This window comes from Peromyscus eremicus, chromosome 1 (assembly GCF_949786415.1).
Source record: "Peromyscus eremicus chromosome 1, PerEre_H2_v1, whole genome shotgun sequence".
Taxonomy (NCBI): Eukaryota; Metazoa; Chordata; class Mammalia; order Rodentia; family Cricetidae; genus Peromyscus; species Peromyscus eremicus.
Genome location: NC_081416.1, coordinates 135,454,887 through 135,477,170, shown reverse-complemented (window position 1 = coordinate 135,477,170; position 22,284 = coordinate 135,454,887).

The window sequence follows — 22,284 nt, the reverse complement described above, 5'->3', positions numbered from 1 at the left end:
TTGCCTGCTTTTTGGACCATTTCCTCCTACCAGGATGCCTTGTCCATGCTTAAGAGGAGAGGAGGTGTTTAGTCCAAATACAACTGGAAATACCACGTGGGTTGACATCCATGGGAGGCCTGCTCTTTCCATTATTGTTCAAACTATTTCATTTTATATATGAAATAAATATAAGACTTAACTACACGTGTCAAGCTGTCATTGTTTGTTTTTATTTTCTCTGTGACACAAGGACTTACTATGTACCCCAGGCTAGGGCAGACCTGACACGGGACTCCATTCATTTCTACCCCTTAGTACTAGGATTATAACCACACACCACTGTGCCTGGCTCCACTTCTATTATCACAGGTAATACTCCTTTGCAGATCATTCAAGGTAAAAGTGTAAATTATCTCTTGTGACACAAAGATGTCAGGTACCTAGTGGACAACATGAAATCATAAAGCTCACCTACATATTTAATCCCTGTCCCCAGCTTCCCCTCCAGTACCATTGAAACAGTACTTGGGCAGCACAGCAGTATTGTGAGAGAAGTTGCTTAGAGACTATTGTGTTCTTTTTAACTGTGGACATGTTGATCGTGTGGGGGTGGGATCAGCAGCCCTGGCCCTTGGACACAAAGGAATGGGAGCAGCTACTTTTTCTATACAGCACCAGTGTCTGGTCTCCTGTGTCTGGAGCCATCTGTCATTCTGTCTACATTTTCACTCTCATGTGCTCTGCTTTAAACCTCCACTTTGTCCTTGTCTGTCTGTACCCTGGCAACAGGGTTTTTCCCCACAGCCTGTTTATGAGTCTCTGGAAGATACTCTTCACACTACTGGAAGAGTAGTATCCATCAAAACCTTCTGCTGTCAAAAAACTGATCTGCCTGCAAGATACTCTAGGACTAGCAGGGCAAGTATGACGGCAGTAAATGATCACTTTCCGGCTGGATTTCAAACCCAATCATGTGAGCCATCTTAGTCACTAAACCATCTCTTCTGCCCCCCAGTTTTAATTTTTGATTTAAAATGACTGGCTCAGTTTCTTTTTTACAGTGAAGTTTACCGAAGCTATATGACTTTCCTAACTGCAGTAAGAAATTAGTAGGTACCCATTCTCCTTGTTAAGTTTTCATTTCTTACTTTGAGCTCTGATTTATTGTAATTTTCTTCCTGTGGATTTTTGTTTACTGGTAAAGTTTACTATTCTGTTTTGTGATTACCTGAATTTGGCGCTTGTATCAGGAGTCATAAAAAACCAGGCAATGTGGTTTATGGCTACAATCCTTGTATAGCATGCAGAACAATGGGGTAGGAGGATCATCATGGGTTGGAGTCTAACAGTGAGTCTCAGAACACCATAGGCTGCAGAGTGAGATGCTGTCTCAAAAACTTATCAGAATTCCCCATTTCAAATACTCCATGTATTGGAAGTGCACATGGTGCATCTCCAGGTCTGTCATTCCCTATAACCAGCTCCTTTCTGGCAGAAATTTAGATGATTAAAAACTTCATTATTAATCAAATCGTATTTCTGATGTGCAAATTTTGTACACTTATCTGTAATTTAGAAATAGAGTCATTAGGAACCCATGTAGAATTCATTTTTCTTTTACGTTTTGTTAGATTTCAGTCTCAATTTTAGACTGGGATGAGATTATATTCAGAATGATTTTAATCCTTTTAAAATTTGAAACATTTTTCAGGCCCAATATCCCTCATATTTCGTCATATGTAATTCCCGGAATCTGGATAGATAGGAGCAATGTTTTCAAATGGAAAAAATAATGCATCAGACTTGGTGAAGCTTTTCATTCCTTTGCTAAGACATCAAGTACATGTTTGCCCTCTAGTGGTGACATGGATCAGGGCAAGTGCTCACATTTCAGACTAGAAGTCTCACAGTTGCTCACCAGTCTCTCATTCTTTTTATTAAGCACCTAAAACATTTGCTGGAAAGGAAGAAATATTTGAATCACATAAGGAAATTTGTGCTTTATAAATTAGTTGCCTTCAACATTCAGGAACCAAATTTCAAGTAAGGGCTTTCTTCTTGGTCCATCTAATATGTGTGTTTGAATTTCTGGATATGGGTGGGTTGGAATGGGAAGAGTAGGGATTATGTTGGGGAGGTTGGACGGAGTGAGTACCAGGAGAAACAACTGGAATGGGGGCCATCTTTGAAATGATCTAGAAACCTAGTGCAATGGAATCTCCCAGAATTCTATGAGGGTGACCCTAGCCAAGACTACTATTAATGAGGATTATGTAGCCTGAACTGACTATCCTTCGTAACCCGGCAAGGATTCCAGTGGCGGGATTGGAACACCAAGCGGACCACACAACCTTTGAGGTACAATTTGTGCTGACTATAAAATGTGCTTGGGTGAATGTGACACTGAAATGTGAGAGTGACCAACTAATGACTGGGCCAGCTTGAGACCCACACTATGTGAGAGGGAGTTCCCCTGACAGTGCCTGGAGGGCCAGGAATCAGAGACAGGATAGTCCAGAGACCAAGAAGAGAAAAAAAACATGACTGGCAAATAACAAAAACAGTCAAGGAAATGATCCCCAATGATATTGTTCTCTATTCATAGGTTGATGCCTAGCCCAGTTGTCATCAGAGAGGCTTCATCCAGCAACTGATGGAAACCCATGAAGAATCTCACAACTAAACATTAAGTCAAGCACAGTAAATCCTCAGGAAGAGGAGGAAGAAGAATTGGAGGAGACAGAGGAGTCAAGGATATAAAAAATTACACACAGTACACTCACCTCTGCTCATAGGGGCTCAGAGAGCCTGAACAGACACACACCAAGCCTGTATGGACTGACCTAGGCCCTCTGCATATATATTACAGCTTGTTCTTCCTGTGGGATCCCTAACTGTGGGAGCACAGGCTGTCTCTGACCCTGTTCCTGCTTTTGTTATCATTTCCTCCTACCAGCAGGCCATGGCCAATCTAAATAGGAGAGGAGGTGCCTATTCCCACCACAATTTGAAAGAGAATGTTTCCCATTGGTTGACACCCATGGGAAGCCTGTCCTTTCCAATATTGTTCAAATCATTTTAGTTTCATACTTGAAATAAATTTAACACTTGTCAAGAATTCAGTATTTGCTTTTTTTTTCTTTTTGACACAAGGTCTTGCTATGTACCGCAGGCTAGGGCTGCTGAAACACACAGAATTCCTATCATTTCCACATCTTAGTACTAGGATTATAGCCACAAATGACTGTGCATGGCTCTGTTTCTATTACGACAGTTAATACTCCTTTGTGGACCAAACATGTTAAAATGTAAAAATTTTGACTTGTGACACAAATTTGTCAGGTAACTAGTAGAGAACATGAAACCATAAAGCTCAACTAGACATTTAATCCCTGTCCCCAGCGGCCCCTCCAGTACCATGGAAACAGTACTTGGGCACCACAGCAGCATTGTGAAAAAAGTTGCTTTGAGACTATTGTGTTCTTTTTAACTGTGGACATGTTGAATAAGTGGGGGTGGGGTCAGCAGCCCTGGCCCTTGGACACAAAGGAATGGGACCAGCTGCTTTTTCTATACAGCCCCACAGTCCAGTCTCCAGTGTTGGAGCAATCTGTCAAGATATCTGCATTTTCCCTCTCCTGTGTACTGTCTTCAACCTCCACCTTTGCCCTAGTCCGTCTGTATCCTGGCAACATGGTTCTTCTAATAGCCTGCTTAAGAGCATCTGGAAGGTGCTCTTCACACATCTGGAAGAAGAGTAGGGTAGTCATCAAAATCTTCCGGCTTCAAATCATTGCACAAAAACAGTGATCTGTCTGGAAGATATTCTGGGACAACAGTAGTGCAAGTATTATGGCTGTAAGCTGTCACTTTCTGGTTGGATTTAAAACCCACTCATGTGAGCCATCTTAGTCATTAAGTCATCTCTTCTGCCCCTCATTTTTTATTATTGATTTAAAATGAGTGGTCACTTTTTTGCAGTGAATCTCACCACAAGTATATGGTTTCCCTAACTGCAGTAAGAAATTACATTGTATCCATTCTCGATGTTATGTTTTCTTTTCCTACTTTGAGTTCTGATTTATTTTTTTTCCTTTTTTTTTTCGGTTTTTTGAGACAGGGTTTCTCTGTGTAGCTTTGCGCCTTTCCTGAAACTCACTTGGTAGTCCAGGCTGGACGAACTCACAGAGATCCGCCTGGCTCTGCCTCCCGAGTGCTGGGATTAAAGGCGTTCGCCACCACCGCCCAGTGAGTTCTGATTTATTGTAAATTTCTTCCTGTAGCTTTTTTTTTTAAAGTTTGCTGTCATGTTTGTGATTACCTGAATTGGGTGTTCATATGGGGAATAATCACAAACCAGTCAATGTGGTTTATGGGTGCAATTTTTATGACATTCAGCACACTGGGTTAGAAGATTCATCATGGGTTGGAACCTAGCAGTGAGTCTCAGAACACCATAGGTGACAGAGTGAGATGCTGTCTCAAACATGTATCAGAATTCCCCATCTCAAATGCACCATGTATTTGAAGAGCACATGGTGTATCATCAGGTCTGTCATTCACTCTGAGCAGCTTCTTTCTGCCAGAAATTTAGTTGAAAAAATTTCATTGTTAATCAAATCATATTTCTGATTTGTAGTTTCTCTGATAATTGTCTGTAATATTGAAATAGAGTCATTAGGATCCTGTATGGAATTTATTGGTTTTTTTTTTTTTTGCAATTTGTTTTCAATCTCAATTTTAGATTGGAATAAGATTATATTCAGAATGATTTCAATCCTTTTAAAACATGTAGCATGTTTCAGGCTCAATATCTCACAAATTTCCTCATATGGAATTCCCACGGGGTGGATGGATGAGAGCAGTGTTTTCAAATGGTTGTAACAATGCCTCAGACTTGCTGAAGCTTTTAATTCCGTTGCAAACCTATCAAGTACACGTGTGCCCTCTAGTGGTTACATGGATCAGTGCAAGCCCTCACATTAAGGACCAGAAAATTCAAAGTTGCTCACCAGTCTCTCATTTTTTTGATTAACCACCTAAAACATTTGCTGGAAGAAAGAAATATGGGAAGCATGTAAGGAAATTTCTGTTTCATAAAATGAGATTCAGTCCACATTTATGGACCCAAATTCCAATTAAATGCTATCCCTTTGCTCCTTGGCCTTAATACTATTTGTAGTTCTGAAAGTCCTGATGGGGTTGGGTGGGAACAGGAAGAGGAGGTATCATGTTGGAAGGAGTGAGTGTCGGGAGAGACAACTGGAATTAGGAGACATCTATGGAACGAGCTAGAAGCCCAGTGCAATGGAAACTTCTAGGATTCTATGAGAGTGACACTAGCTAAGACTCCTAGCAATGGCAAGTGTGGATCCTGAACTGGTTATCTATTGTCACCAGGCAAGGCTTCCTGTGGAGGGACTGGGACACCAACTCAGGCACAAAACCTTTTACCTACAATTTGTCCTGCCTACAAAACGTGCAGGGGTAAAAAAAGTAACAAAAATTGTGAGAGTGCCCAACCAATGACAGGTCCGGCTTTAGCTCCGTACTATGAGAGGGAGCTCCCTCTTCACACTGCCTGTAGGCCCAGCACCCAGAGGCTGGATAGCCCAGAGACCTATAAATGAACAAAACACGAATGAGAAAAAGAAAAAAAATGAATGAATGATATCTAATTATATTCTGCTATCCTCATAGATTGTAGCCTAGCCCACATCTCATGACTGATACTTTATTCAACAACTGATGGAAACAGATGCAGAGAGCCACAACCAAACATTAGGCAGAGCTCGCAAAATCCTGAAGAAGGGGTGTGTTGTAGGAGTCAGAGGATTCAAGGACATCACAAGAAAAATCAAAGAATCCACTCACCGGGACTCTTTAGGGGCTCACAGAGACTGAACTGAGAACCAGGAAGTCTGCATGGGCTGACCTAGTCCCTCTGCATACAAATTACTGCTTGGTCTTCTTGTGGGACTTTTCCCAGTGGGAGCAAGAGTTGTCTCTCACTATGTTCCGATTTTGGGGGCATTTTCCTCCTACCATGATGCCTTATTCAGGCTTCATAAGAGAGGATGAGCCTGGTGCCATGGTAACTTGAATAGCCTGTTGATTGACATCCATTAGAGGTAGGTCCTTTCCAAATTGTTCAAATATGTCAGTTTTATACATGAAATTAGTTTAATATTTAGTGTACACTTGTCAACCCGTCACTATTCATTTTTATTTTCATTTGACACAACATTTTACTATGTCCCCCAGGCTCGGGCTGCCTGACACTCACGGGACTCCTCTCATTTGCACCGCTCGGGACTATGATTATAGCCACACACCACTGTGCCTGGCTCAGTTTCTATTACCACAGTTAATACTCCTTTGCTGACCAAACATGTTAAAGTGTAAAATTAACACCTGTGACACAAAGATGTCAGGTAACTAGTGGAGAACATGAAACCATAAAGCTCAACTAGACATTTAATTCCTGTCCCCAGCTGCCCCTCCAGTATCATTGAAACAGTACTTGGGCAGCACAGCAGTATTGTGAAAGAAGTTGCTTTGAGACTATTGTGTTCTTATTAACTCCGGACATGTTGAATGTGTGGGGTGGGATCAGCAGTTCTGCCCCTTGGAAAGAAAGACCTGGAATGGACTGCATTTTCTCTGCAGCCCCACAGTCCAGTCTCCAGTGTTGGAGCTCTCTGTCAAGGTGTCTGCACTTTACCTCTACTGGGCACTGCCTTCAATCTCCACCTTTGCCCTTGTTAGTCTGTAGCCTGGAAACATGGTCCTTCCCACAGCCTGCTTAAGAGCATCTGGAAGGTACTCTTTCACATCTGAAAGAGTAGTAATCATCAGTATCTTCCAGCTCCAAACCTTTTGACCTAAACAATGATATGAGTGCAATATCATCTTGGACTAGTAGTGCAAGTATTATGACCATAATCAGTCACTTTCTGATTGGATTTAAAACCCAGTGATGTTAGCCATCTTAGTCTTTAAGCCATATCTTCAGCCCCTAATTTTTTACTTTTTATTTAAAATGAATGGTTACTTTTTTTGAGAATCTCTCGAAAGCTATATGATTTTCCCAACTGCAGTAAGCAATCAGCTTGTACCCATTCTCCTTGTTATATTTTTTTCTGTTACTTTGATTTCTGATTTATTTTCTTCCTGTCGTTTTCTTCTGGTGAAGTTTACTATCCTGTATTGTGATTACCTGAACTGCCAGCTTGTATCAAGAATTATCAGAGGACAGGCAATGTAGTTTATGATACAATCCTAGTATAGCACTCAGAACAATGGGTTAGGAGGGTCGTCGTGGTTGGAGTCTAAAGTGAGTCTCTGAACACCATAGGGTGACAGGTGAGATGCTGTCTCAAACATGTATCAGAATCCTCCATATCAAATGCACCATGTATTTGAAGAGCACATGGGGTATCACTGGGTCTGTCATTCCCCCAAACAGCTACATTCTGAAGAAATTTAGATGAATAAAAACTTCATTGTTAAACAAATCTTATTCATGACTGAGATTTTCTAATACCTGTCTATAATTTGTAAATAGAGTCATTTGTTTCCCTTATGGAATTTATTTTTATTATATTTTGTTTGATTTTGGTCTCAATTTTAGACTGTAATAAGAATATATCCACATTGATTTCAATCCTTGTAATTCATGAGACTTTATTCAGGCCTAATATCTACAGATTTCCTCATGTGTAATTCAATCTGGATTGAAGGGAGTAGTGTTTTCAGATGGTAGTACGAATGTATCAGGTAGTAGTAATGTAAGAAGCTTTTATTTCTTTCACTAACCCATCAAGTACATGTGTGCCCTCTAGTGGTTATTTGTATCAGTGCAAGCTTTCACATTTCAGACCAGAAAACTCATTTGCTCACTTGTCTCTGATTCTTCATTATAACCACCTAAAACTTTTGCTAGAAGGAAGAAATATAGTAAATATATAGTCAGGTATCTCTGTGAGGAGCTAGAAAACAAGTGCAATGGAAACTCTCAGGATTCTATGAGGGTGACACTAGCTAACACCCCTAGCAATAGGGATACAGAGCTTGAATTGGCCATATGTTGTAACCAGACAAGGCTTCCAGTGGAGGGACTGGGACACCAACCCAGCCTCAAAACCTTTTTCCTACAATTTCTCCTGCCTACAAAATATTACCGGGTAACAAATGGACAGAAATTGTGAGAGTGCCCAACCAATGACTGGTCCAGATTGAGACCCTTAGCATGATACAGAGCTGCCCCCTGACACTGCCTTATAGGCCCAGGACCCAGAGCCTGGATAGCCCAGAGACCTTGAATAGAACAAAACATGATGGGCAAAAAAAATCAATGAAATGATTCCTAGTGATATTCTGCTCTTCTCAGAGATTGTTGCCTACCCCAACTCTCATCAGAGAGGCTTCATCTGGCAACTGACAAAAACAGATGCACTGACCCACAACCAAACATTAGGCAGAGCTCGGGGAATCCTGAAGAAGAAGGGGAGGAAGAATTAGAGGACACAGAGGTGTCAAGGACACCACAAGAAAACTCACAGAATCCACTCAACTTGTCTCATGGAGACTGAACTGACAACCAGCCAGCCTGCCTGTGCTGACCGAGGGAGGCCCTCTGCATATGTATTACAGGTTGTTCTTCTTGTGTGATCCCTATCAGTGGGAACAAAGGCCGTCTCTGACTTAGTTGCCTGCTTTTTGGACCATTTCCTCCTACCAGGTTGCCTTGTCCAGGCTTAAGAGGAGAGGAGGTGAGTAGTCCAAATACAACTGGAAACACAATGTTGGTTGACATCCATAGGAGGACTGCTATTTCCAATATTGTTCAAATCATTTCATTTTATACATGAAATAAATGTAAGACTTATGTACACTTCTCAAACACTCATCATTTGTTTTTATTTTCTCTTTGACACAAGGAGTTACTATGTACTGTAGGCTAGGGCTGGCCTGACAGGGAACTCCATTCATTTCCACCTCTTAGTACTAGGATTATAACCACATACCACTGTGCCTGGCTCCACTTCTATTATCACAGGTAATACTCCTTTGCAGATCATTCAAGGTAAAAGTGTAAATTATCTCTTGTGACACAAAGATGTCAGGTAACTAGTGGAGGACTGGAAACCATAAAGCTTAACTAGACATTTAATCCCCGTTCCCTGCTGTCTCTCCAGTACCATTGAAACAGTACTTGGGCAGCACAGCAGTATTGTGAAAGAAGTTGCTTAGAGACTATTGTGTTCTTTTTAACTGTGGACATGTTGATCGTGTGGGGGTGGGATCAGCAGCCCTGTCCCTTGGACACAAAGGAATGGGAGCAGCTGCTTTTTCTATACAGCACCAGTGTCTGGTCTCCTGTGTCTGGAGCCATCTGTCATTCTGTCCTCATTTTCACTCTCCTGTGCACTGCCTTAAACCTCCACTTTGTCCTTGTCTGTCTGTACCCTGGCAACAGGGTTTTTCCCCACAGCCTGTTTATGAGTCTCTGGAAGATACTCTTCACACTACTGGAAGAGTAGTATCCATCAATACCTTCCGCTGTCAAAAAAAATGATCTGCCTGCAAGATATTCTAGGACTAGCAGGGCAAGTATGACGGCAGTAAATGATCACTTTCCGGCTGGATTTCAAACCCAACCATGTGAGCCATCTTAGTCACTAAACCATCTCTTCTGCCCCCCCAGTTTTAATTTTTGATTTAAAATGACTGGCTCAGTTTCTTTTTTACAGTGAAGTTTACTGAAGCTATAGGACTTTCCTAACTGCAGTAAGAAATTAGTAGGTACCCATTCTCCTTGTTAAGTTTTCATTTCTTACTTTGAGCTCTGATTTATTGTAATTTTCTTCCTGTGGATTTTTGTTTACTGGTAAAGTTTACTATTCTGTTTTGTGATTACCTGAATTTGGCGCTTGTATCAGGAGTCATAAAAAACCAGGCAATGTGGTTTATGGCTACAATCCTTGTATAGCATGCAGAATAATGGGGTAGGAGGATCATCATGGGTTGGAGTCTAACAGTGAGTCTCAGAACACCATAGGCTGCAGAGTGAGATGCTGTCTCAAAAACTTATCAGAATTCCCCATTTCAAATACTCCATGTATTGGAAGTGCACATGGTGCATCTCCAGGTCTGTCATTCCCTATAACCAGCTCCTTTCTGGCAGAAATTTAGATGATTAAAAACTTCATTATTAATCAAATCGTATTTCTGATGTGCAAATTTTGTACACTTATCTGTAATTTAGAAATAGAGTCATTAGGAACCCATGTAGAATTCATTTTTCTTTTATGTTTTGTTAGATTTCAGTCTCAATTTTAGACTGGGATGAGATTATATTCAGAATGATTTTAATCCTTTTAAAATTTGAAACATTTTTCAGGCCCAATATCCCTCATATTTCGTCATATGTAATTCCCGGAATCTGGATAGATAGGAGCAATGTTTTCAAATGGAAAAAATAATGCATCAGACTTGGTGAAGCTTTTCATTCCTTTGCTAAGACATCAAGTACATGTTTGCCCTCTAGTGGTGACATGGATCAGGGCAAGTGCTCACATTTCAGACTAGAAGTCTCACAGTTGCTCACCAGTCTCTCATTCTTTTTATTAAGCACCTAAAACATTTGCTGGAAAGGAAGAAATATTTGAATCACATAAGGAAATTTGTGCTTTATAAATTAGTTGCCTTCAACATTCAGGAACCAAATTTCAAGTAAGGGCTTTCTTCTTGGTCCATCTAATATGTGTGTTTGAATTTCTGGATATGGGTGGGTTGGAATGGGAAGAGTAGAGATTATGTTGGGGAGGTTGGACGGAGTGAATACCAGGAGAAACAACTGGAATGGGGGCCATCTTTGAAATGATCTAGAAACCTAGTGCAATGGACTCTCCCAGAATTCTATGAGGGTGACCCTAGCTAAGACTACTAGTAATGAAGTTTATACAGCCTGAATTGGCTATGCTTTGATACCCAGGAAGGATTCCAGTGGCGGGATTGAGACACCAACCGGACCACACAACCTTTGGGGTACAATTTGTGCTGACTACAAAATGTTCTTGGGTGAATGTGGCACTGAAATGTGAGAGTGCCCAACTAATGACTGGGCCAGCTTGAGACCCACACTATGTGAGAGGGAGCTTCCCCCTGACACTGCGTGGTGGGACAGAATCCAGAGGCTGGATAGTCCAGAGACCTAGAATAGAAAAAAAAAACATGACTGGCAAATAACACAAACAGTCAAGGAAATGATCCCTAATGTGTTCTGCTCTATTCATAGATTGATGCCTAGCCCAGTTGTCATCAGAGAGGCTTCATCCAGCAACTGATGGAAACCCATGAAGAATCTCACAACTAAATATTAAGTCAAGCACAGTAAATCCTCAGGAAGAGGAGGAAGAAGAATTGGAGGAGACAGAGGAGTCAAGGATATAAAAAATTACACACAGTACACTCACCTCTGCTCATAGGGGCTCAGAGAGCCTGAACAGACACACACCAAGCCTGTATGGACTGACCCAGGCCCTCTGCATATATATTACAGCTTGTTCTTCCTGTGGGATCCCTAACTGTGGGAGCACAGGCTGTCTCTGACCCTGTTCCTGCTTTTGTTATCATTTCCTCCTACCAGCAGGCCATGGCCAATCTAAATAGGAGAGGAGGTGTCTATTCCCAGCACAATTTGAAAGAGAATGTTTCCCATTGGTTGACACCCATGGGAAGCCTGTCCTTTCCAATATTGTTCAAATCATTTTAGTTTCATACTTGAAATAAATTTAACACTTGTCAAGAATTCAGTATTTGCTTTTTTTTTCTTTTTGACACAAGGTCTTGCTATGTACCGCAGGCTAGGGCTGCTGAAACACACAGAATTCCTATCATTTCCACATCTTAGTACTAGGATTATAGCCACAAACGACTGTGCATGGCTCTGTTTCTATTACGACAGTTAATACTCCTTTGTGGACCAAACATGTTAAAATGTAAAAATTTTGACTTGTGACACAAATTTGTCAGGTAACTAGTAGAGAACATGAAACCATAAAGCTCAACTAGACATTTAATCCTTGTCCCCAGCGGCCCCTCCAGTACCATGGAAACAGTACTTGGGCACCACAGCAGTATTGTGAAAGAAGTTGCTTTGAGACTATTGTGTTCTTTTTAACTGTGGACATGTTGAATAAGTGGGGGTGGGGTCAGCAGCCCTGGCCCTTGGACACAAAGGAATGGGACCAGCTGCTTTTTCTATACAGCCCCACAGTCCAGTCTCCAGTGTTGGAGCAATCTGTCAAGATGTCTGCCTTTTCCTTCTCCTGTGCACTACCTTCAACCTCCACCTTTGCCCTAGTCCGTCTGTATCCTGGCAACATGGTTCTTCTAATAGCCTGCTTAAGAGCATCTGGAAGGTGCTCTTCACACATCTGGAAGAAGAGTAGGGTAGTCATCAAAATCTTCCGGCTTCAAATCATTGCACAAAAACAGTGATCTGTCTGGAAGATATTCTGGGACAACAGTAGTGCAAGTATTATGGCTGTAAACTGTCACTTTCCGGTTGGATTTAAAACCCAATCATGTGACCCATCTTAGTGATTAAGTCATCTCTTTTGTCCCTCATTTTTTATTATTGATTTAAAATGAGTGGTCACTTTTTTGCAGTGAATCTCACCACAAGTATATGGTTTCCCTAACTGCAGTAAGAAATTACATTGTATCCATTCTCGATGTTATGTTTTCTTTTCCTACTTTGAGTTCTGATTTATTTTTTTTCCTTTTTTTTTTCGGTTTTTTGAGACAGGGTTTCTCTGTGTAGCTTTGCGCCTTTCCTGAAACTCACTTGGTAGTCCAGGCTGGACGAACTCACAGAGATCCGCCTGGCTCTGCCTCCCGAGTGCTGGGATTAAAGGCGTTCGCTACCACCGCCCAGTGAGTTCTGATTTATTGTAAATTTCTTCCTGTAGCTTTTTTTTTTTTTAAAGTTTGCTGTCATGTTTGTGATTACCTGAATTGGTTGCTCTTATCAGGAATAATCACAAACCAGGCAACGTGGTTTATGGCTGCAATTTTATGACATTCAGCACACTGGATTAGGAGATTCATCATGGGTTGGAGCCTAACAGTGAGTCTCAGAACACCATAGGCAACAGAGTGAGATGCTGTTTCACACATGTATCAGAATTCCCCATCTCAAATGCACCATGTATTTGAAGAGCACATGGTGTATCATCAGGTCTGTCATTCCTTCTAAGCAGCTGCTTTCTGCCAGAAATTTATATGAAAAAATTTCATTGTTAATCAAATCATATTTCTGATTTGTGGTTTCTCTGATAATTGTCTGTAATATTGAAATAGAGTCATTAGGATCCTATATGGAGTTTATTGGGGTTTTTTTTGCAGTTTGTTATCAATCTCAATTTTAGATTGGAATAAGAATACATTCGGAATGATTTCAATCCTTTTAAAACATGAGACATGTTTCAGGCTCAATATCTCACAAATTTCCTCATATGTAATTCCCACAGGGTGGATGGATGTGAGCAGTGTTTTCAAATGGTTGTAACAATGCCTCAGACTTGCTAAAGCTTTTAATTCCTTTGCTAACCTATCAAGTACATGTGTGCTATCTAGTGGTGACATGGGTCAGTGCTAGCTCTCACATTAAGGATCAGAAAATTCAAAGTTGCTCACCAGTCTCTCATTCTTTTGATTAACTGCTTAAAACATTTGCTGCAAGAAAGAAGTATGGGAAGCATGTAAGGAAATTTCTGTTTCATAAAATGAGATTCAGTCCACATTTATGGACCCAAATTCCAATTAAATGCTTTCCCTTTGCTCCTTGGTCCTAATACTATTTGTAGTTCTGAAAGTCCTAATGGGGTTGGGTAGGAATGAGAAGAGGAGGTATCATGTTGGAAGGAGTGAGTGCTGGAAGAGACAACTGGAATTAGGAGACATCTATGGAACGAGCTAGAAGCCCAGTGCAATGGAAACTGCTAGGATTCTATGAGAGTGACACTAGTTAAGACTCCTAGCAATGGCAAGTGTGGATCCTGAACTGGTTATCTATTGGAACCAGGCAAGGTTTCCTGTGGAGGGACTGGGACACCAACTCAGCCACAAAAACTTTGACCTACAATTTGTCCTGCCTACAAAACATGCAGGGGTAAAAAAAGTCACAAAAATTGTGAGAGTGCCCAACCAATGACAGGTCCAGCTTTAGCCCCATACTATGAGAGGGAGCTCCCTCCTCACACTGCCTGAAGGCCCAGCACCCAGAGGCTGGATAGCCCAGAGACCTATAAATGAACAAAACACGAATGAGAAAAAAGAAAAAAAATGAATGAATGATATCTAATTATATTCTGCTATCCTCATAGATTGTAGCCTAGCTCACATCTCATGACTGGTACTTTATTCAGCAACTGATGGAAACAGATTTGGAGAGCCACAACCAAACATTAGGCAGAGCTCGCAAAATCCTGAAGAAGGGGTGTGTTGTAGGAGTCAAAGGATTCAAGGACATCACAAGAAAAATCAAAGATTCCACTCACCGGGACTCTTTAGGGGCTCACAGAGACTGAACTGACAACCAGGAAGTCTGCATGGGCTGACCTAGTCCCTCTGCATACAAATTACTGCTTGGTCTTCTTGTGGGACTTTCCCAGTGGGAGCAAGAGTTGTCTCTCACTATGTTCCGATTTTGGGGGCATTTTCCTCCTACCATGATGCCTTATTCAGGCTTCATAAGAGAGGATGAGCCTGGTGCCATGGCAACTTGAATAGCCTGTTGATTGACATCCATTAGAGGTAGGTCCTTTCCAAATTGTTCAAATATGTCAGTTTTATACATGAAATTAGTTTAATATTTAGTGTACACTTGTCAACCCATCACTATTCATTTTTATTTTCATTTGACACAACATTTTACTATGTCCCCCAGGATAGGGCTACCTGACACTCATGGGACTCCTCTCATTTGCACTGCTCAGGACTACGATTATAGCCACACACCACTGTGCCTGGCTCAGTTTCTATTACCACAGTTAATACTCCTTAGCTGACCAAACATGTTAAAATGTAAAATTAACACCTGTGACACAAAGATGTCAGGTAACTAGTGAAGGACATGAAACCTTAAAGCTCAACTAGACATTTAATTCCTGTCCCCAGCTGCCCCTCCAGTACCATTGAAACAGTACTAGGGCAGCACAGCAATATTGTGAAAGAAGCTGCTTTGAGACTCTTGTGTTCTTTTTAACTGAGGACATGTTGATCGTGTGGGGGTAGGGTCAGCAGCCCCACCCCTTGGACACAAAGGAATGGGAACATCTGCTTTTTCTACACAGCCCCAGTGTCTGGTCTCCTGTGTCTGGAGCTATCTGTCCAGCTGTCTACATTTTCACTCTCCTGTGCACTGCCTTAAACCTCCACTTTGTCCTTGTCAGTCTGTATCTGGCAACATGGTGACTCTCCACAGCTTATGAGTATCTGGAAGATACTCTTCACAATGTTGGAACAATAGTAATCATCAATATCTTCCAGTTTCAAATCTTTTAATCTAAAAACTGATCTGCCTGCAAGGTACTCTGGGACTAGTAGTGCAAGTATGACGGCAGTAAATGGTCACTTTCCGGTTGGATTCCAAACCCAGTCATGTGAGCCATCTTAGTCACTAAGCCATCTCTTCTGCCCCTCATTTTTCATTCTTGATTTAAAATGACTGGTCAGTTTTTTCCCCCGTGAATTTCATGAAAGCTGTATGATTTTCTTAACTGCACTAAGAAATCAGTGTGTACCCATTCTCTTTGTTATGTTTTCGTTTGATCTTTTGAGTTCTGATTTATGTTAATTATCTTCCTGTGTTTTTTTTTTTTTCTTGTAAAGTTTACTATCCTGTTTTGTGATTACCTAAATTGGGCACTTGTATCATGAATCATCAGAAACCAGGCAATGTAGCTCATGGCTGCAGTCCTTGTATAGCATGCCGATTTATAGGTTAGGAGAATCATCATGGGTTCCAGTGTAACAGTGAGTCTCAGAACACCATAGGCGACAGAGTAAGAAGTGATCTCAAAAAAACATCAGAATTCCCCATCTCAAATGCACCGTGTATTTGAAGTGCACATGGTGTATCTCCAGATCTGTCATTCTCTCTAAGCAGCTCCTTTCTGGCAGAAATTTAGATGAATAAACACTTCATTATTAACCAAATCTTATTTCTGGTTTGAAAATTTTGTACTTCTATCTGTAATTTGAAAATAGATTCATTACGATCCTATGTAGAATTTATTTTTCTTTTACGTTTTGTTAGATTTCAGTATCAATTTTAGACTGTGATAAGAATATATTCAAGATGATTTCAATTCTTTTAAATTTGAGACATGTTTCAGGCTCAATATCCCACAAAATTTGTCATATGTAATTTCCAGAATCTGGATGGATAGGAGCAATGTTTTCAAATGGAAGAAATAATGCATCAGGTTTGCTGAAGCTTTTAATTCCTTTGCTAAACTGTCAGGTTCATGTGTGCCCTCTAGTGGTTACATGGGTCAGTGCAAGCTCTCACATTTGGGATTAGAAAACTCACGGGGCTCACCAGTCTCTCATTCATTTTATTAACCGCCTAAAATTTTTGCTGGAAGAAAGAAATATGGGAATCCTATAAAGAAATTATTACTTTATAAAATGAGATGCAGTCCACTTTCATGGTCCCAAATTTTAAGTAAATGCTATTCCTTTTCTCCTTGGCCCTTCTGAAATGTGTGCTTGAATTTCTGGATCTGGGTGGGTTTGAATGGGAAGAGGTGGGATCATGTTGGGAAGGTTGGAGGGAGTGAGAACAGAGAGAAACAACTAGAATATGGAAGCATCTCTAAATCGATCTAGAAACCTAGTGCAATGGAATGTCCCAGAATTCTATGATGGTGAACCTAGCTAAGTCTACTAGTAATGAGGACTATGCAGTCGGAACTGGCTATCCTTTGTAACCCAGCAAGGATTCCAGTGGCGGGATTGGAACATCAACCCAACCACACAACCTTTGAGCTACAATTTGTGTTGACTACAAAATGTACTTGGGTGAATGTGGCACTGAAATATGAGAGTGACCAACTAATGACTGGGCCAGCTTGTGTCACATACTATGAGAGAGAGTTCCTCCCTGACACTGCCTGGAGGACCAGGATCCAGAGGCAGATAGCCCAGACACCTAGAACAGAAAAAAAAAACATGACTGGCAAAAACAAAAACAGTCAAGGATATGATCCCTAATGATGCTCTGCTACATTCACAGATTGATGCCTAGCCCAGTTGTCATCAAAGAGGCTTCATCTAGCAGCTGATGGATACAGATGCAGAGTCTCACAACTAAACATTAAGCCGAGCTCAAGAAATCCTCCAGAAGAGGGGGAGTTAATTGGAGAGACAGAGGAGTCAAGGACATAAATTTAAAAAACTCACAATATCCACTCACTTGGGCTTCTAGGAGCTCAGGGAGACTGAACTGACAACCACCAAAGCCTGCATGAGCTGACCTAGGCCCTCTGCATATATACTACAGCTTGTAATTCTTTTGGGATCCCTAACAGTGGGAGCAAGGGCTGTCTCTGACCCTGTTCCTGCTTTTGTTACCATTTCCTCCTGTCAGGAGGCCATGTCCAGGCTAAATAAGATAGGAGGTGCCTATCCCTATAGCAATTTGAAATAGAAAGTTAGTTGACACCAATGGATAGTCTGTCCTTTTCAATATTGTTCAGATCAATTAGTTTCATAAATGAAATAAATTTAACACCTGTCAAGCAGTCACTATATGCTTTTTTGTTTTTTTAGATTTTCATATGTCTTTTTTATTCACCTTACATTTTGGTTAATACTTCCTCCATGCTCCCATGCAACCCCTGCTTAAGCTTGTCCACTCCAGTTAGCTATCTTTATTTTATTTTATTTTTCTTTATTAAGAAATTTTCTACTCACTCCTCATGCTATCCACAGACTCCCCCTCCTCCCTCCTCCACCCCCAGCCTTCTTTCCAAAGTCACCCCGCATCCCCACATCTCCCAACAACTCCTTACTATGTCCTCCATGCTGGGGCTGCTGAAACACATGGGATTCCTCTCATTTCTTTCCCTTAGTACTAAAATTATTGCCATGGTCCACTGTGTCTGGCACAGTTTCTATTAGCAGTGCTTATAATTCTTTGCTGACCAAACATGTCAAAGTGTAAACTTATCACTTGTGACACAAAGATGTCGGGTAACTAGTGGAGAACATGAAACCATAAAGCTCAATTAGACATTTAATTCCTGTCCCCGGCTTCCCCTCTAGTACCATTGAAACAGTACTTGGGCAGCACAGCAGTATTGTGAAAGAAGTTGCTGTGGGACTATTGTGTTCTTTTTAACTGTGGACATGTTGATCGTGTGGGGGTGGGATTAGCAGCCCTCCTCCTTGGAAAGAAAGACCTGGGACCAGCAACTTTTTCTCTCCAGCCCCACAGTTGAGTCTCCAGTGTCTGGAGCTATCTGTCAAGATGTTCATATTTTCTCTCTCCTTCAACCTCCACTTTTGCCCTTAGCAGTCTGTAACCCAGCCACATGATTTTTCCTACAGCCTGCTAAAGAGCATGGAAGGTACTCTTCACACTACTGGAAGAGTAACAATCATCAGTGTCTTTCAGCTTCAAACCTTTTGAGCAAAACAGTGATCTGCCTACGATACATTCTGGAACAATACCAGTACAAGTATTATGTTAGTAAACAGTTTCTGGTTGGATTAAAAACCCAATCACGTGAGTCATCTTAATAATTAAGCCATCTCTCCAACCCCTCATTTTTATTCTTGACTTAAAATGAGTGTTTCCTTTTTCCAGTGAGTCTCTCCAAAGCTGTATGATTTTCCTAACTGCAGTAAGAAATCACTTTGTACCTATTTTTTTGTTGTGTTTTCTTCTGGTTTTTTTTTTTTGAGTTCTGATTTATTGTAATTTTCTTCCTGTAGTTTTTTTAAAATAAATTTTACTGTTGTTTTTTTTTGTGATTACCTAAATGGGGTGCTTGTATCATGAATAATCTGAAACCAGGAAATGTGGCTTATGGCTGAATCTTTGCATGGAATTCAGAACAATGGTGTAGGAGGATCATCATGGGCTGGAGTCTAACACAGAGTCTCAGAACAGCATAGGCTACAGAGTGAGGTGCTGTCTTAAAATGTATTAGAATTTCCCATCCCAACACACCATGTATTTGAAGTGCACATGGTGTATCATTTGTCTGTCAATTCCTCTAAGCAGCTGCTTTCTGCCAGAAATTTAGATGAAAAAATTTCATTGGTAATCAAATCATATTTCTGATTTGTGGTTTTTCTGATGCCTGTCTGTATTTCGGATATAGTCATTAGGATCCTATATAGAATTTATTATTTTTTTATACTTTGTTTTCAATCTCAAATTTAGACTGAAATAAGAATATATTCAGAATTATTTCAATCCTTTTAAAATAGGAGACATGTTTCAGGCCCAATATCTCACAAATTTCCTTATATGGAATTCCCACAGGGTGATGGATGAGAGCAGTGTTTTCAAATGGTTGTAAGAATGCCTCAGACTTGCTGGAGCTTTTTATTCCTTTGCTAACCTATCAAGTACATGTGTGCTATCTAGTGGTGACATGGATCAGTGCAAGCTCTCACATTTTGGACCAGAAAACTCACAGTTGCTCACCAGTCTCTCAATCTTTTTATTAACCACCTAAATCTTTTGCTGGAAGGAAGAATATGGGAATCATATAAAGAAATTTTGGTTTTATAAAGTGAGATGCAGTCCACATTCAAGGACCCAAATTTAAATTAAATTATATCCTTTTGCTTCCTGGCCCTAAAACTATTTGTGTGTCTGAAAATCTCGATGGGAACTGGTTGGGAGGGTATCAAAGGAGATTAAGTTGGGGGAGGTTTGAGGGAGTGAGTACTGGGAGAAACAACTGGAATAGTCAGGCATCTCTGACACTAGCTAGAAACGTAATGCAATGGAATCTCCCAGGACTCCATGATGGTGACCCTAGCTAAAACTCCTAGCAGTGGAGGTTACAGAGCCTGAACTGGCCTCTGTTGTCACCAGCCAAGGCTTCCTACAGAGGGACTGAGACACCAACCCAGTCACAAAACTTCTGAATTGCAGTTTTTCCTGCCTACAAAATGTGTCTGGGTAAAGGTAGCACAGAAATTGCGAGAGTGCCCAACCAATGACTGGTCCAGCTTGAGATACATACTATGAGAGGGAGCCCATGTCCAGCATGGCTGGATGGCCAGACCCAGGCTGGATAGCCCAGGACTTAGAATAGAAGAAAATACGACAGACAAGAGTAAAAATGTCAGTGAAATGACTCCTAATGATATTCTCCTATACTCATAGATTGTTGTCTAGCCGACATGTCATCAGAGAGGCTTCATCCAGCAACTTATGGAAACAGATGCGGAGACCCACATCCAAACATTAGGCAGAGCTCAGGCAATCCTGCAGAAGAACAGGAGGAAGAATTGTAGGAGGCAGTTGGATCAAGGACATCACAAGGAAACCCACAGAATGCACTCACTTGGTTTCATAGGGGCTTACAGAGACTGAACTGACTACCAGGAAGCCTGCATGGGCTGATCTAGGGCCTCTGTACATATGTTACAGCTTGGTCTTCTTGTGGGACCTTTAGCAATTGGAGCAAGGGCTGTCAACTAATCTTTTGCCTACTTTTGAGACCCTTTCCTCCTACCAGAATGCCTAGTTCAGGCTAATCAAGAGAGGAGATACCTAGTTGAAATACCATGTTGGTTGATATCAATGAGATGCCAGCCTTGACAATATTGTTCAAATCATTTCATTTTTATACATGAATTAAATTTGACAGTTAAGGTACAGTTGTCAAGCTTTCATTATTTGCTTTTATTTTCCTTTTGACACGAGGTCTTTCAAGGCACCCCAGGCTAGGGATGGCCTGGAACTCATGGGACTCCTCTTATTTCCACCCCTTATGACTACAATTATAGTCACATACCACTGTGCCTGGCTCCATATGTATTACCACTTTTAATACTCTTTTGCTGACCAAACATAGTAAAAGTGTAAAATTATCACTTGTGACACAAATATGTCAATTACCTAGTGGAGGAAGTAAAACCATAAAGCTCAACTAGACATTTAATCCTGTCCCTAGCTGCCCCTCCAGTACCATTGAAACAGTACTAGGGCAGCACAGCAGTATTGTGAAAGAAGTTGCTTTGAGACTATTGTGTTCTTATTAACTGTGGACAGGTTGAATGTGTTAGGATGGGATCAGCAGCCCCGCACCTTGGAAAGAAAGACATGAGACCAGTTGCTTTTTCTCTCCAGCACCACAGTCCAGTCTCCAGTGTTGGAGCTATCTGTGCATTTTCCCTCTCCTATGCACTGCCTTCAACCTCCATGTTTGCTCCATTCAGTCTGTTCCCTGGCAACATGGTTCTTCCCTCAGCCTGCTTAAGAGCATCTGAAAGGTACTCTTCACACAAGTGGAAGAGTAGTAATCATCAATATCTTCCAGCTTCAAACCTTTTGACCAAAACAGTGATCTGCAGGCAAGATACTCTTGGAAAATAATAATGCAAGTATGGCAGTAAAAGTCAACTTCTGATTGGATTAGAAACCCAATCAATTGAGCCATCCTGATTAGTAAGCCAACTCTTCAACCTCTAATTTTTCATTCTTGATTTAAAATGAGTGTTTACTTTTTTCCTGTGAATCTCACCAAATCTATATGATTTTCCTAATTTTGTAAGAACTCACTTTGTACCTATTCTTCTTGTTATGTTTTGTTTTCATACTCCGAGTTCTGATTTATTGTAATTTTCTTCCTGTAGTTTTTTTTCAGGTAAGTTTACTATCATATTTTGTGATAACCTGAATTGGGTGCCTGTATCAGGAATAACCAGAAACCAGGCAATGTGACTTATGGCTGCAATCATTGTATAGCACTCAGAGCAATGGGTTAGGAAGACCATCATGGATTGGAGTCTAACAGAGAGTCTCAGAATATCATAGGCCACAAAGTGAAATGCTGTCTTAAAAATGTACCAGAATTGCCCATTTCAAATAGACTATGAATTTGAAGTGCACATGATGTATCATTGTTCCGTCATTCCCTCTAAGCAGCTACTTTCTGGCAGAAATTTAGATGAGTAAAAACTTCATTGTTAATCAAATCAAATTTCTTTTTTGTGAATTTCATACACCTGTCTGTAATTTGGGAATAGAGTCATTAG